Source organism: Bombus terrestris, chromosome 7 (assembly GCF_910591885.1).
Source record: "Bombus terrestris chromosome 7, iyBomTerr1.2, whole genome shotgun sequence".
Lineage (NCBI taxonomy): Eukaryota > Metazoa > Arthropoda > Insecta > Hymenoptera > Apidae > Bombus > Bombus terrestris.
The window spans coordinates 16462856-16478955 of NC_063275.1; the positions used below are offsets into that span (position 1 = coordinate 16462856).

General features: G+C 46.1%; 1 long non-coding RNA gene across 3 annotated transcripts in view; it reads left to right on the forward strand.

Moving 5' to 3' along the window:
- Positions 1-16100, forward strand: part of LOC125385505 — a 145538-nt gene that overhangs the window by 2563 nt on the left and 126875 nt on the right. For all 3 annotated transcript variants that reach the window (XR_007224876.1, XR_007224878.1, XR_007224877.1), the window contains exon 2: positions 13832-14002. This is a non-coding gene — a long non-coding RNA (uncharacterized LOC125385505). The remainder of the gene's footprint in view (positions 1-13831; positions 14003-16100) is intronic.

A 16100-nucleotide genomic window follows, 5' to 3' on the forward strand; every position in this document is an offset into this window, starting at 1 on the left:
CACGCGGCGATGTAAAGCTACCTACGATCTTCTGACCGTACACCAGAGACCTGGATCCGTTGCTGGTTCTGGAAAAGGGGTCGATTTTTCGTCGCAATCGTGACTCCATCCCGGATAAAAATAACGAGTTTGGGATATCTATGTCGCGTTAGGAGAATTTCATTGAGGAGAATTGGGTTGGTATGTTGGTCGATCAGATGAATTTATGTCTCTCTGGTGTGAGATTTTCGTTTTCGTTAGATTTTCGTTATTCGTACGAAACCGGCGATTACGTCGTGAATAGTAAACGTTACTACTCTCTAAGGAGATTCAAGTTTCTATATCGTCGTCTCTACTTTTCTCCTCTCTTCTATTTCTTCCTAAATTACCTGTGCGTGGATATATCATTCAATGTTTTGCTGTTACGCAACATTGATAAACTTTCTAGCTTATAATAACGTCCCTATGTTACCTTCTTCTATATCGATCAAGAGTGGCGTCCGTGTTTTTGATTTCAATTTTATCGCATTATATATTGGGTCGGTAACTAAGTGATTGGGGATTTTGTCATTAGATGGCATTGACAAAATCCGCAATCACTTAGTTGCCAACCCAATGCATACGCGCGTATGCCGTGCGTTCATTGATTTACTTATACGTATGTTTGTATGACTATACGAAGTGTACCACTTTGAGGCTTGAAAGAGGCTTAAAGCTGAAACTGCGAGATAAGTTCTACGATCTTCGCTCGCACGGAAAGTTGCTGTTTTATCATACTAATACGTGTAACGACTACACTCGATCAAAGCAACCGTTTCGATCGTTTACATGCTGGTCCTAAGAACCGAATCTATAAAGGAAAGTAAAATATTTCTGTCATAGAAACACAACGAGACACGGTAAAAAAGGGTGCTGCCTAAGCTCTAAGGAGGGTGCCGAAAAACAAGCGTCGACTTTGTACATCTATTTTCAATCACGTTCAGAGACGATAAAAGACTTTGGTGCGCGCAATCGTGTACTATCTTTCGGGCACAGGATTTTGTTTCCTGTGCCGCGCGCGGGTTCACCGCTGCGCGAATAAACACGCCGGGGACACGCGATCTGATATTCAATATCCTCGGCTTTCCCCTCGGGAGAGTTTGCCGGGATCTCGAACTAGCATACGTCGTATCCAGTTTCCGCGTGTCTCCAGCCCGTCGGATATAATAGGTACATTTTTCGATCTCTCAATATCGTCTGCTTGAGAAATCCATGGCCGCGATTCAATCTATCCGATTGTTAGAAGAGAAGTTCCACTTCGCGTGTAGGTCTTATTCAACCTTGTACCTTTCGTTCTTCGCGAATGACAGCAATTTCAAATTACGAACGTAAATAGTCCAACTACGTCGATTCGAACGCCGAACGAAAGATTTTAACATTTTCTAACCGAAGCTTGGAATTGCGAATCGCGGAGATTTTTTACGCTCGAAAAACACATACGTATTTCCCGTTCTAACAAAGTTCTGAAAAGATCCGATCCCTGGCTGCCGTCCGAAAAAAAGGTTCACGTCAATGTTCGGATGACTTTCTTTCAAACGAGGTGTCCATCATCGTTGTTCTCCGCGACGTATGCCGGCAATTCCTTCGGGAACAACGGGTGCAGATAGAAAGTGGTCGATCCGGTGGATCCCAGTTGTCCATTAACTCGCCGCCCTTTAATGCATCGTCCAGACTGGCGGTAAGCTCCACGGTGTTTTGACACTCGTCGACGCGTGACGCTGCCCGTTGTACGTTGCCTGATCCATTTTGCAGCGCGATTTATTTGCGTCACCCCTCTTCTACCTCCCTTCCTCCCTCCCTCCCCCCCCTCATCCCCTCTATATGTTCACTCTGGCGTAGAATCGTGGTGCGATAGAGAAACGTGCTCGTATTTCATCGAAGATACTGGAAAAGAACAGCAGAGGAGGAAAGACGATTCCGGAAACGGACGAAGTGCTGCCATCCCGCAAGATGTGTGGCTAGAACCGGAAACGCGCGTCCAGAGGGTATAAATTGAATCGGGGCTGCGCATCCGACGCGTAAATGCGACTTCGCACCCGCCCTTTAAATTCCCGATGCTGCACGCTCCTTTCCGTCGTTCAATGCAGCGACTTGGACAACCATTACGGACCGGAAAATGCCAATAATTTCGACCGACAATCGACAATCATCGAGTTCCCTCCCCTTCGGTCACTCTGTTCTTTCTGCTCTCTAAATCAAATAATTTCGATCGTCAAGGTCAGAGTTTGATCTTTGCGAACAAGCAGTTATCAATAATAATTACGTAGAGCATTTTGACTTAATTTGCATCGAGGGATTCGTGTCTCGTTCCATCGGTTCAAACGTGTCTTTCATTAAGATCTGAACATTCTCGACCAAATATCTTTTAACCGGAATAACGTTCAATCCTGAGTTTCGCACCTCTTAGATTTCCCACCGGGATAACCAATATCGAATACAAACCAGGAACACGGCTATTGAAATTTCCTTAGCAAGTCCCTAATACAAACATCGGAGGACAATACGGAAAAGCACGAAGAGCAAGGATCGTTCGGACGTTTATCGGACACGGTGGTCCACGGGATCAGGCCTCAAATATTCTCGTCCGGGTTGCGGTAACCTGTGGCTAGCTCTCGGCTTAGATACACGGAGCTTAGATCCGCCTTGGCTTTGGTTCGGGACCCTCGCGAAGGCGATACGTCAACGTCATAATGGGGGTCATAAATCCGGCTCGCACGCGCCCAAACCTTGCACACGGAGACCGCACGCGGACCACGGCCGCAACCGTCCATAATCCGTCCGCGTGTCCCCGCTGCCTCTGTATGCGCCTCCAACTTAGTTTGCACGCTGACTTTGTTAGATACCGTTGTGTTCATCCATCACCGACGTCACCGATTGCCCATGGATATTCACGAAACCTGACGCGTAACGTGGGAATGTTTCGAATCCTACGTATATCTGTGTAGTTTCCACGTTTATGCTTGCTTATGACTATCCTGTTTTCGGTTGGCAACATTAATTATCTGCTAAAATGTACGTGTAGCTTTTTCGTGCATCTTCACTTCGCAGAATTTAAACTAAGATTCGATAGAAATATGGAAAATACTAGTTGATTGGATCGATTTAAAATTAAACGATTAAATAGTAACCATCGGAAGAAATTGAGAATTAATTTAAACTTTAATAGAGATCGTCGTCACCTTCGCGTTATCGTAAACGTCGAGATAGTATACGAAAAAAATTAGGAAAGTACAATGTATGGTATATCCCCTGTCTTTTCACCCTATTTTTTCTTCGTAAAAGGCTATAGATCTTGATCTCGATCGCGATACATTTTACGTGACATTAACGGATCCTATCCTTTACGATTCAAATCACTTAATAACTAACTTAGTCCCTTAATTATTAAATCCGCGACCCTTTACGACCCCTTATCGTTTCCTCTAGTCGCTCGATACAAAAAAGAAAAACCGCTCTGCACGCCTCGATCTTGTCAAAGGGAAAATTTCTTTGAAAGTGCTCGTAACATCGCGTCGAATAATCTCGAGTTCGAGCACGCACGAGCGCCGTATATTTCGCGGTCGTATCGCGATTCATTACACCGTGTTTAGATAATTAATAAAGCGCGGTCTACGTAAATAACGTGGCGGGTATCGCGGAGATCGGTCGAGTCGGCAAAAGTAATTTCGTCTGGTGCGGCACGGCGTGGCGCGGCGTTTCCTTCGCCGTTTTATCGTCCGGCGTGGCGGCGGGGTTGTGAGCGTGTTTCGTGTTTCATTCGCAATCAGCAACGGTAGCCAGCGGGCCGAACGGTGTGTCGTTGATGGCGGAGCGTAAGCGGTGGCAGTAACCTGAAAGTTATCGCGCGGCCAACAGGGTCGTAACGAGCACACCGTGTAGAATGCAGCTTACCGGTCGAAGGGACGACATTCTGCCGCGCTGTTATGGCCACTAAGGCTTGTTTACACTGACGTTGTCCATCGTGATAATACCGACGCTGCGATCGCGCCCAGATACTCACCCTGCCTCCAACTCGCCGCGATTTCCTTCCGTTTCTTCCTTTTTCCTAGTTCCGCTTTCATTTCCTGATAATCGTCGACTAACAGGTATAAATTACTCCATTAAGCACCGGTTTTCAGAAAGAGCTAATCTAAAATGCTCGCAATTTTTAGAGACGTTTATTGATTACGCAAGTTGGCTGTAAGAAAAGAATTTCTGTACATTAAATATCAAAGATCATACGTTAAAGTTAAACATTACAATTTTTAGATGGTGGCAACGGGCATATATCGAGGTAGTACAAACATCAATTTCTCCTTCAGGAAATTTGTTCTTTTAAACGATCGTAAGTAAATTTGTTCCATTACTTCCATGGTTCTGTCGGTTTTTCCTCGTTGATTTCAGCTCTTTTATCCTGGGAAACGATATATCTATTTAATATCGTTTAGAATCTCTCGTATAATTTCTAACTACCAACAAGAGGAATTTTGTTCACATTATTTAACAACGTTTTCGTCGAAGTAATTATGGTAGGAAATAAAGATATCGAAGAATGGAGAAGCGTATTTTAAAACGCTGTGCAACCACTGATACGTCAGCTTGGAACGATCAGGGATGCCGTACGCGTCGCTCGTAATCGTGTGAATATTATTTTTGTCCCGAGAGTTTTAAACCTTTTTAGTATGCAAACAGACGGTTCTCGAGGCAATATAACAGTGACGTTGAGGGTTGAAAGTCGCGGAGAATGTAGATGCCGACCGACCGCGTACACAGTTACACCGGGCGTCGCTTTTTACACGCGACCGTTTAAATAAAATCGTATTAGTTACGACGCTCACAATTTTCACCTGTTCACACGATCATTTTTCCTGTCGTTTTTTTTTTACTTCCCTTATACAAATCGTTTAATTATTCACGTTAGAAACGGAAGATTTGTTGGTTTTATCGGTCTTCGATCATTGTCACTTAACCGAACGAAGAGAAGCCTTTTCTAGTACGAAGAAAATTAAACGTAACTTCTGTAGCTTTATTGAATCTGTCGAGTTCGTATGAGATGTTATTTAATGCATCGATGTTCGATATTCCAATAACGGAATAAACTCACGATTGTTACTATTTTCCTCTAGTTTATAATTTAAACATAGTCAGGTAGGTATAGCCTTAATTTCATTATAGCGAAATTGAATCTAATGAATACGATCGTGCATTTATACCATTATAAACCGTTTTTAGTGTGGTATAAAAATCACAAGCCGTTGCACGTTATATTTATTCTTTTAAAAAAGTGAATAACCACCTTCGAAAGATTAGCATGGCTGGTTCGTCGCAACGTATACCTATTTCTCAAATTAAAAAGTGCATAAAGTTAAACAAGTGGAATTAAATGTCCCATTGTTACTCGAGAGTAGATAAGAAGCAGAACAATTATTTGCAGTGATTAAAAGTAACAGAACTAATACAGGATGGTCGAATAATATGGAAATGGAATATCGGAACAAAATTCGGATAGAGTAAAACTCCAGTTATTGTAACATCCAAGGGATAAAATTAAAAAAGCATGTCAATTTTCTTCATTTTATAGTCGACCAATTTGACATCCATTTCAGTCACTCGCAAAAGAGATACAGATATGCAATATATCGAAGAAGCTGGAAAAATTGCGATTCCGCAGATTTGTCATTTCGTTACCATTAGCACCGTGTCGGCGACGTGGAGCGTCGCAGCGTCGGCGCTGACAGATGCATGGAATTTTTCTGAAGTCCTTCCGCGTCTCCAGGATGCGAGTAACGGACGTCATGATTTCCCAGGGGTCGCGGGCTTCCCGTACATTTTCATACGAATGCGTGGCGGTTCGCCCATCCCGCTGTCGAGAACGGTGTAACTAGGCGACTGACCGCGGAATTTAAATGCCATTATGAATATTTTTCGCCAGGGCTGACTGGTGTCTTGCGAACGAGAACGGAAGATACGCCAGTCGCTCTCGATTTTCATACGAATTCGCGCCTTTATGCGCCGGAACATCGTTCGCGTGGTCGTGAAATATGCATTCGATGCAAAGGGGACGTGTAACCGGCTGGTTTTTTCAACAAATATACACGGGTTCGTGGAAAATACAGTTTTTCGTTTTGTTACAATTTAAAAGAATTCTATTTGATCGCCGAATTAAAATTGTTCGAGAGTCGTAACGTTCATGAAAAATGAAAAAGATTCCTCTGTAACGATTTCCGAATAATCCAATTACTTCAATTACTCCGAAATCGAAGCGAATAAATAGTCGATCGCGGTGGTCGAAATCAATCAGAAGACACGGCGAGTAAGGGGGATAGCGAATAGGGTGATGCGAAGGACGTGAGAGGAGCGTGCAGGGGAGTGTCGTCTCCTCAAAGACGACGACAACGTCGACGACGAGGACGACACTTGCTGGTCGCCAAGAGCAACGTAGCAACAACCCCGTTTAGTACTCTCGGCGTGTCTGCGCCGTAGAGAGTACAGAAACGCCGAGATGGTAACGACGACGACGACGACGACGACGACGATGTTAGTAGTAGTGGTAGTGGGACAAGGAAACATCGACGACGACGATGGTGATGGTGGTGGTGGTGGTGGTCGCGATGGTGGTGGACGAGATCCAAGCGTGAGGCGCGCGAGAGAGGGTGGAAGAAGGGTGGCTAAAAGGTGAAGAGTGGGGTGGCAGGATGCGGGACGGCTGGTTACGGTGGTGTTGCGGGGTGTCGAGGGGGTGGTCGAAACGGAGGGGCGCAGGAGGCAGACTCGAAGGACGGGAGGGAGGGCAAGGAGGTGGAGGAGGGTTGTCTGGGTGGTTGGTTGGTGATGCATTGCGCGAACTCCCCGCGGCGAGGTCACGTGACTCGTACCCCCGGCCTATCATTGATCGCTCCCCGGAGAAACGTCGGACACACTGTGCCCACCAAGCATTGTACCTTGCACCTTACCAGCTTTCCTACCGGCACATCTTCGGCGGCGGGGATGCGGCGGAGGGATTCCAGCCGTTCCATCAGGAGCTCCCTCCGGCTATCTAGCTGCTCTCCGTGATCTTACGCTTTGTCCTTCCTTCGTTCCCCGTGGCCTCGGTAATGCTGCTCCTTTTTCGTCGAGTCCGTTACGGACACTGGCCAACCTATCGCTGCAAAAAGGGGATGATTCGCCTTTTCTATGGAGTGCTCGTTCGACAACCTTCTAGAGGAGTTGGTGGAAAGAGGAAACTTTAAGTCGGGTGGTTTGTTGAATGGGGATACAGGCAAATTCCGAGATATTTTGCCAAAAAAAATTGATATTGCGCTTTTGTTTGTTGTAGATCAGCAGGCATGTATTTGACGTACGTTAAGATACAAATTTAATATAATCTGCTGTTCGCTCCACTATGCCTGCAACTGTTTTACAACCTCCTTGTTAGAAGATCAAGTCATAATGCGTCATGATGAATTACGAGCCGTATTATAACCGGAAGATTTAGATATACGGGCATTGCAGAGTGTCACCGACGCATTACCCACTAATATCTACGTACCCTTACTTAATCGAAGATTTTCAAATTTCTTTTCGCGATAAAATATCTTAGGACCATTGACACCGCGATCTGATATTTTTAAAAACTTTTCAAAAAACCTAAAGAATCTTCAGATCGAAGTCTCGAGACAACGAGAAAGGAATTACTCGGCCGATAGTTCGCGGTACAATTACCAAGATCTCTCGTAACGAAACAGGTGCTACAAGCGGCAAGAAATGCACCATATTAATTCCTCCGGTAGAGCAGCCTGTCTTTACACTGGAGTCCCGTGTTCGATCGTGTTCAGCGGCAGGAAAAAGTGGTACACGTGCGAACGGTTGGCAAAACCGTCGATCCGTCAGTTCGTACGCGCGTTCCTTTTAATTGAACCGCGGATTCGAGGAAACGCGAGACGCCGGCACGTCACGGCATTACTCGTGTAACCCTTTTCAAGGAAGACGATGGAGCCAGTTGCGACTAGGATGGGAATTTCTCGATGTTGGTAGCTCGACAAGAAGACTCGTTGCTGGAAGGAGTAATCTCGTGTCTCTTCTTGCCGGCGACTAGCATCTCGCTTTCATATTTTCACCGTTGGGAACGTTGCCCGCGATCGTTTCCGGCACTTTCTTACTTGAATGCGATAAAAACGTAAAAGACGCGCAATAAAAATTATATGAAATCCCGCAAGAAAATTGCAACGTTCGCATCGAATTGCTTCGTGTCACGACACACGTCGTTTCCTTCTAATTAGTAACTCTGTCGAAATACTTCTGAAAAAAGGATAAGGTGATTTAGAAGAGATGCAATTAAAAACAGGTACAATCGAAGGTAATCCGGTAGGCTGTTTGCTATTAAAACGTAATAACACGAGTACAAGGGATAATATTCTCGTAACACTCTCGTGTAACAATCTCGAGGCTTTGATCGTCGTGCGAGTAGTTGAAAGTAGTCGACGCGACTCAATCTTCCAGACTAATTAGTAAACGATATTTAACGGGCCGTAATAACGATCTCGCGTGTCTAGTGGCCGACGTGTACCGCGTTTTCGCGTTTGTTCAACGTGTAATTATGAAAATTGCGTTTGCTTTACGGCTGCCGGTGGTCGTTACACGTGTGAACGCCGCGGTCAGATTCCAGCCGTGATTGCGCGCGCTTTATCGACGTAAACGCTACGATAACGGTGCTGGCCGTTGTTAAATAACGTGGCGGCTCGTCCGTTTCTCAAACACGAAGAAAAAGAAGCGAAGCGGCTGGAGAAAGCATGGAGAATAAGCGGCTGTGTGAGAACAAGGAGGAAGAAGAAGGAGGAGGACGAACAATATGCTCGACTGCTGGCAATTTTTTCGCAACATACGCCTTTACTCTCGCGTTTCCGCGTTCGATTCATCGTCTTGGCTAAGGAAAACGTTTTATATGCGAGGGCAGCTAATTCACAGACTCGAGTTCGACCGTAGAAAACGTAGTCACGTGATCCTCTTCGAGTTACGGCCGAGCGAGATAATTAAATCTGTCAGATAATTAATAGTTTCTTCTCGTCCCGCCTGGCTGAAATACACCTTCGAGTTATACGCGAAGCGAGAAATGAAAATTTATAAGAGTGTTATTTCATCGAGATTCCCGATGATGTTCCGCTGCTACGGCCAGCGAAATACTTTCTGAAAAGGTGTACAGTTCGTTGCCCAGACATCGTCCGATTCTCAACGTATCAATTAGAGATTGAAGAAATTGCACGGATTGCGTTCCAGTGGGAAATTATTGCTACCGTCTCGGCTGGGAACGCGATTACAAAGTTTATAGTTGATGAAACGATATCAAGCAAAGCGTATCACTCATTTTATTTCCATATATAACTAGAGAAATATCATGACCGAAGTATTTTCCCTTGGAAATGCTTCTTTGTCCTACATAGAAATTTATATTCTCCCGTAAAAAATTAAGAACATAAATGTTGTAACAATCAAGCAAAACTGCAAAGATCGAGTAATTCCTGGAAATTACTAAAACAAAATTACAAGAACGTTATCTGATAAAAAAAAAAGGGAGAAAATGGAGGAAAAACCGAGGTGTTCTCGATGGTTCTGCGATGTCGGTCGACGAGAATCGGAATTTCCTGCGGTTCCTTTGTGATGCAAAGGCAAGGGAGAGAAAGAGGCGGTGAGGAAAATCCTCGGCGACGAGGCGAGCAAGGCGTCGTCGTGGTGTCCTTTGAAATTAAGTAGTTACGCCGCCCTCAAAGGGTGGTTCTGCTCGGACCCGTCGCTCGCAGCTTGCTTCTTTCCCGCGAAAACTCTTTAAATCGTGCCGGCTTCACCGCCTCCGGCGGCAGTTTATTAAAAGGGTGAAATTCGTAGGACGGACACCCCAGAGGCGGACCTTGCTTTTAATATATTTTGATTGATAGGATTAGCAGCCACTTAACGCGGCACCCTTGGAAACTCGTGTCCGAAGACGAAAAGAAAGAAATCAGATTGGAAGTTTTGGGAGGGCTGTTTGATATAGGCTGTCTAATTAAATTATTAATTCCTTGTCGATGAAATTGCATACTGTGACTCGAAAAAATTTAATTTTCTTTTATAATTGAACAGCACTCGCATTGCATAAAAATAGCTTTACAGGTGAATTCTACGCCTACTGAAAGACTATAACGATTTAAAAAAATTGATTAGAGTTTTATTATCGTGTTCTAGTACATTCCCATCTCGTCCTAGAATCTTCCGAATGCCACAGACTGATTCAATTAATCCGATCTCCCTACGAAGCGTCATCCGCATCGAGTTTCTCCAGATACCGCCTTTCCGTGTGTACATATATACACGTCGCATTTATATACGTTTTTCAGGGATGCAAATGAATTCCGCCTTGCCTTTCGTAATTCCATAAATTCGTTGTTCGTCTGAACTGGCTGACAGACGGAAAGACGGGTAAAGTGGGGCGGTAGAGGAGAAAGGGGTGGAGGAGGGTAGAAACGGGGGTGGCGGAAGAGCGAACCGTCTGGTGGCGACGCGACGAGTGAGACGAAGAGATGGAAGAACTCGCGAGGGGAACGGTGGGGATGCAAGAATAATTGAAGACGAGTTTCCTTCGGTTCGCGAGGTGGCGTCAGGGGTGGGTTGTTGATGGAGGCAGCACCAGATGTTATCTTCCTCCTTGGGGTGACGCCATCAACTTTTAGACAATGCGAGGACTTTTCGGCGAAATATCAAACTTCGGTCTCGTCTTGTCGTTGCCAACCCCCCATCCAACCCTCTTTCACCGCCTCCCCAGCTCGCCACCTTCCATCGTATTCGACACAGCGCGGCGAATTCGCCACGGCGAGCGATTGTTATTAAAATGTAAATTTTCACGGAAAATTTGCTCCCATCCGCGAAATGGGACACGATATTAGTATCGACGTTGAAGATATCCTGTTTCTATTAGAATTGACTTCTGCTGTCTTGTTTTTTCGCCTCTTTCATCTTTTAAGCTAACGATCGCGATTTTTTACATTGAACTTCTTAATCGAAGTTTACTCTTTACATCGTATCTTCGATGAGTCTGATCGCCGCGCCGCGCCGACCTGACATCGACGCGAGCGTAACAAGCTCTCTTAGTGGTCGTTCAGGCGCGAGTTAAAAGAGCCATCCGATTCATCGTGCCAAGAGGGAGAGATTGGAGGCGCAGAGATAGGAGCGGCGACCCTCTTTTTCTCCTCGAAGTGAAGGTAGTACGGGCCGGCGATTATGGCCGTTCGAGTCGTGGAAAGGAATCGAATGATTTGATCTCGGCGCGATAAAAGGCCGAAGGTAAGCCTGCACGAGAACTGGAAGAGGAAAGAACGAAGCGAACTAGGGGAAGGCCGGTGAAACACGACCACCTTCGAGAGGAAGTTGGATCCAGGTAGTTCTCGACTGTTGGGAAAAGGAGACGCGGACATTTCCGATGCAGAGGCAAAACAGTTGGAATCATGGTGGAAAGAAAGAGCACGAGAAAGGGGTGGATTTCGCGTAGAGGGGTCAGGAGGTCTGGTACCTTTATCGACGCCATTCTTACTCGTAAATTGAATCAAAAGGAGCGAAATGAGCAACCGGCCCCCAAAGGAAGGAGGAGGGGGTGGTGAAGAAGTTGACTGGGAGACAGAGCAACGAGCAACGACGATGGCTACCACGGCGGGGGTATTTTAGCCGGAGTTAAAATGGCCCTTTAATCAATGTCCCTTCTTAACTACAAGCCATGAGATAAACGACCGGAAATGACGGCCCGATAAGAAAATTGCTTACCCGACGTCTCCCGAGAATTGCCTCGATTTTCCAGCATCCAACGACGCGTACGTTCGCCCTGACTTCGTAAATCGTTATCAAAATGGATGTCCCCCTCCCCTCAGTGTCCTGTCGCCACTTCGTTTCACGATTTCCAGTTCCCCAGAATTCACGCCCGTCTCGTGTGCCGTTCGTCGCACGCAAACGAGATTTCCTGAAGAGCACGATAGTCTTATCGCGTAACCATCGTTAAATCTCGACTGGCCGATTTTCGACGAACAGGAAGAAATCGTCGCTTGTTTTTCCATCTCTCGTGCCTTCCACCCTCCGTTCTCCAAGGGAAAGCACGAACCGCGAATATATCCCGTGACACGTAAAAGCGTGCTCCTTGGGTCGGGAATAGCTTGTTAACCGTGCAGCAGGTTACACCCTCGTTTAACCGCGGCGACTTATTGCAGATATCAATCTCAGGTATGCGAACGGTCCTCGCATTTGCATGCACGCTGGTCCGCTTCAGTTGCCGCGACAGGTGCAGCCACCTCTAAGATAACTCGGCATTTTTGCGCCAATTATTGGCATTTCGCAAAGTTTCGCCGGGTTGGATAAAGCGGTGGCCTTAACGAGCATCGTGGCATAATGCGTTCTCTTTGTTCGAGCGCGTCCTCCACTTTTGCGGGCGCAGCTGCCGCGCTAAAGGTTCTCCGGAAGACACGTAGCGAACGTCGAATTCGACACGGTGGGCGATAATTCACGGGTGAAGGGTCAACTCCTGTACTCATTTAACTTATTTCATGGCGAAACCACTTTATAACGCACGAACGGCCTTCTCTCGTAAATCAAACGTAGACAATGCGTGTTCCTATATCTCGAACACGTTGTTCCCTCTACTTGGACTATCGTCCAAGTAAACCATCGACCTCGAAATTGAAACGACAAGGGGTCTGGTGGCGCTCGGCGTATAGCCGTGTATCGTCATTGATATTCATCCGGTTCGTGCAGCCGCCTATCGACACACGCATCGAAACCGCTAACCGTGAGAAGAGCGCGCGTGCGGTCGCCGCAGCAAACGAACGAACGAGCGAGCGCGTTCCGCCATGGGACGGCCGCGCCTATCTAATCTGTTACAAGTGGTAGAAACGTTGTTTGTTGCGTATCTGGAGCAGCGTGGCGGGCGATCCAAGCTAGACCGCGCTGCAATTATCATGCAAATAGCCGGCCGTTTCGCAGCCACGAAATCGTGAGGAATTGAAATTCGTTGCTGCGAGTTGTGGAACGCTCGAACGCCGGAACGACCGCGAGGGTTGTCGGCATTTTAATGCACATTCAAACGGAGAAAGAGAAAGAGAAAGAGGGAAGCGCGCGGGTAGCTGGGACGCTCCGTGGTCGGGAAAAGGTTGGAACCGGAGGACGAAGAAAGAAAGAGGAAAGAAGCGAAGCAGAGGAAGTGGAAGAGGACGGAGTTGAAAGGAAACGATGGAGGTTGGAATGGAGGAGCGTGGAAGGAGAAAGAGGACACGGTGCAGCGAGAACGAGCGGCTCGACACGCTGTTAAGTATGGGTTTACGGCAGATACATATCGCGACGTATATATCGCGTCTCAGCCGAGGAACTATGCGCCGCTGTCGAGGAGGTGTCGGCAGCCGACCGGGCACCGCGCCGAAAGATGCCTTCGATCGCTTGCACGTCGATGATTTATATAATTACTAGCCAAGAAGTATCGATATCTCTCGGCTAGGCAGTGACGGGCGAGTTACAACGATTGTTTGTTCGAAGACTTTTACTTTGTCAATAAGGGAATGCTCGTTTACGAATTTCATACGTATTTCGTCTTCTAGCTCGTGTTATCGGATTTAGCAGTTGTTCAGCCAAGCCGTTCATTTTCTTTTAAAATTCCGACATATTATTGGTGTTGGAAAATGGTGTTCCATATCTTTGGAGCAAATGTAAAGAATAAAAATCGGACAACGGACTGGCTCATGATACTAAAAACATTTTCGCTCAACAAATAAAACACATCACCCATTCACCGCTCGATTGATAATTTTTCCAAAAATTTAAAATACTGAAAATGTTCCTAAGCGAGTTGTATCAGTTTGCTACAGGTACCAAAGAGATCACTGGCAAGAGTCAGGTCTGTCGCGCAGGTAAACCACTCGTTGCATTCCCTCGAGATTTATACTCCGAAGAATGCCGTGGAGAGCAGCTCGGGAGAGGCCTGCACCGTGGATCGAGAGGAACCATGGCACGAGGAAGGGAGATCGGGGTAAGGAGAGGGTAAGGGTGAAGGGTTGCGTCTCGGTATATATACAGCGAGCATGCGGCAGGAACAGCGACAAATATATCGAGGTATTTCAGAGGAATTGAGCCGCGCAGCTCGCGCTGCTGCGCTTTTACCGCGGGGTCACGCGAAATATGCTCGTTCCTTCTTCGACAATTTGATCCCACCGCAGAGATAGCATTGTGGTCCTGGTGGACGCGCGCGAGCGCACGCTACTTCGATGCCTGTGAATCTCGCTACGACGATGTAGAGACGGTGACCAACGCGATCCTTCTATCTCTTTTGTTGCCTGCCTTCGGTTCTATTTGTTTCTCCGTTCTTTGCGGATATATTTATATACCACGACCGAGACCCATCGATAGTACCGTGTGCTTTTCGAAGTCCGTACTTAGTCGTCGGCATTCGGGCTTCCATGTTTCTATGTAGTACCATTGCTGTACGCTTCGCCCGTCTCTTTCTTCTTTCTTTCTTTTCTCTTCAAAACTTGTATATTTATTTCATTTGAAAAGGACAGACCAGTTCAAACTGGATGGCTATTCGGTTCAAGTAAGCATTAAATAGTAGACAAATATTATAAATTATTTAATTTAACGTAGTTTAAATTTTTGGTCCGATTATAAAAGGAATTATTTCCAAATCAAAATATCCCGTTAAATATCGTCCTTAAAAACGCCGTTAAAACGCGTCATTAGAGTAGCTGTTACACGAGTTGACCAGACCGTTACCTCAGCCTTTCGGATCTTCACTTGATTCCTTGGATTTCGAAACGACTTTCGGCGTTCACCGTGGTGCTCGATTTGCCGTGCAATCTACGTGACGTTCGCGCATGTTTTAACACGTGTTTCACGCAAAAATTCACACCGCGATCTGGCGATAAGCGAGACCGATCTTGCGGCTCAGGGGGCACGCGGTGCCATTATACTCCCGTCGCGATTTTTCGATCCTCTTCGCTGTAAATATTCCCCTGGCACGGCCGTGCCACGATCCTGCTGGCCGGGAGATTCCAATAGTTTCCTTCCCTTTCGCCGCGCCGTTTCGGGAATGTCGTTTTCAGATCGCTATCGCACACCTCACTTCTGCGTGAACCAAGCCTTTGGCTCCGTGGTTTCGCCAGTCTGCCGTTTCTGATTCCACGATCACGGTAAAATTAGCTTTTCACGAGCCCTATAATTACTGGTCATCGCAATATCGGTAATTGGGTTTTGACGAACGTTTCGAGGTGTAAACGATTGAATTTCTCGGATTCTTATATCTTTCTGTTTAATGTTCGGGTGGCTGCAACTTTGAAATATCAAGTCGTGAACGAGCGTATACTTAAATTTTTGTATCTTTGCATTTGTTCGGAAGCGACTACATTTCAAAAGTTTTAAATATTCAAACTCGCGAATTTTCAAATGCTCAAATATTTAAATCCTCAAATTTTGTAATAGCAAATTCTCAACTTGAGAAATTTTTATCATTCAACGTCTCGAGTCGCTTAAAGTAAAAATGCTCAAACGCATAAAAAACAGAATTATCGGAATCCTTATCTTACATGGTTCGCAATTTTGAGGATTTTTAAACGGAATCGTTCCCACCGTTCTTCTATGTGCCACTGAGATTTCCGCTGCTAACGTAGCGAGCGACGGAATTCGCGTTACCGTAATTCAAACGGCGACAATCCCGATCTCTGGCACGACGCTTTATCATAGGCGCGTTACGCCATTTATTTCGTGGCAGGGCTTTTTTTAAATTTCGTTTCGTGTTTCTGCGGTTATTTTTGCGAGCCACGAGCATATTCAGTGCCCGCTGCTAGAGACACGTCATAAAATACACGCGTGTCGCCGTTTCAAGTGAACTCGAGCGTACAGAATCCATAAAAGTGACGAAGACACAGATTGCCAGACGGATACGTATTACCTGGCGCGGTGTAACGCGTCGCGCCCTCTTTTCCCCCGTGATTTTCATGCTTTTTTCCCCCCGGTCGATTCATTCGCTGTAAACACCGTCAAGTTTCAACATCAATTACGCAACCGTTCTGGCCAAACTTTTTTTCACTTGACCGCTCACTCGTCGCCTGTTAGCCGCCAGAAAATTTCCATGA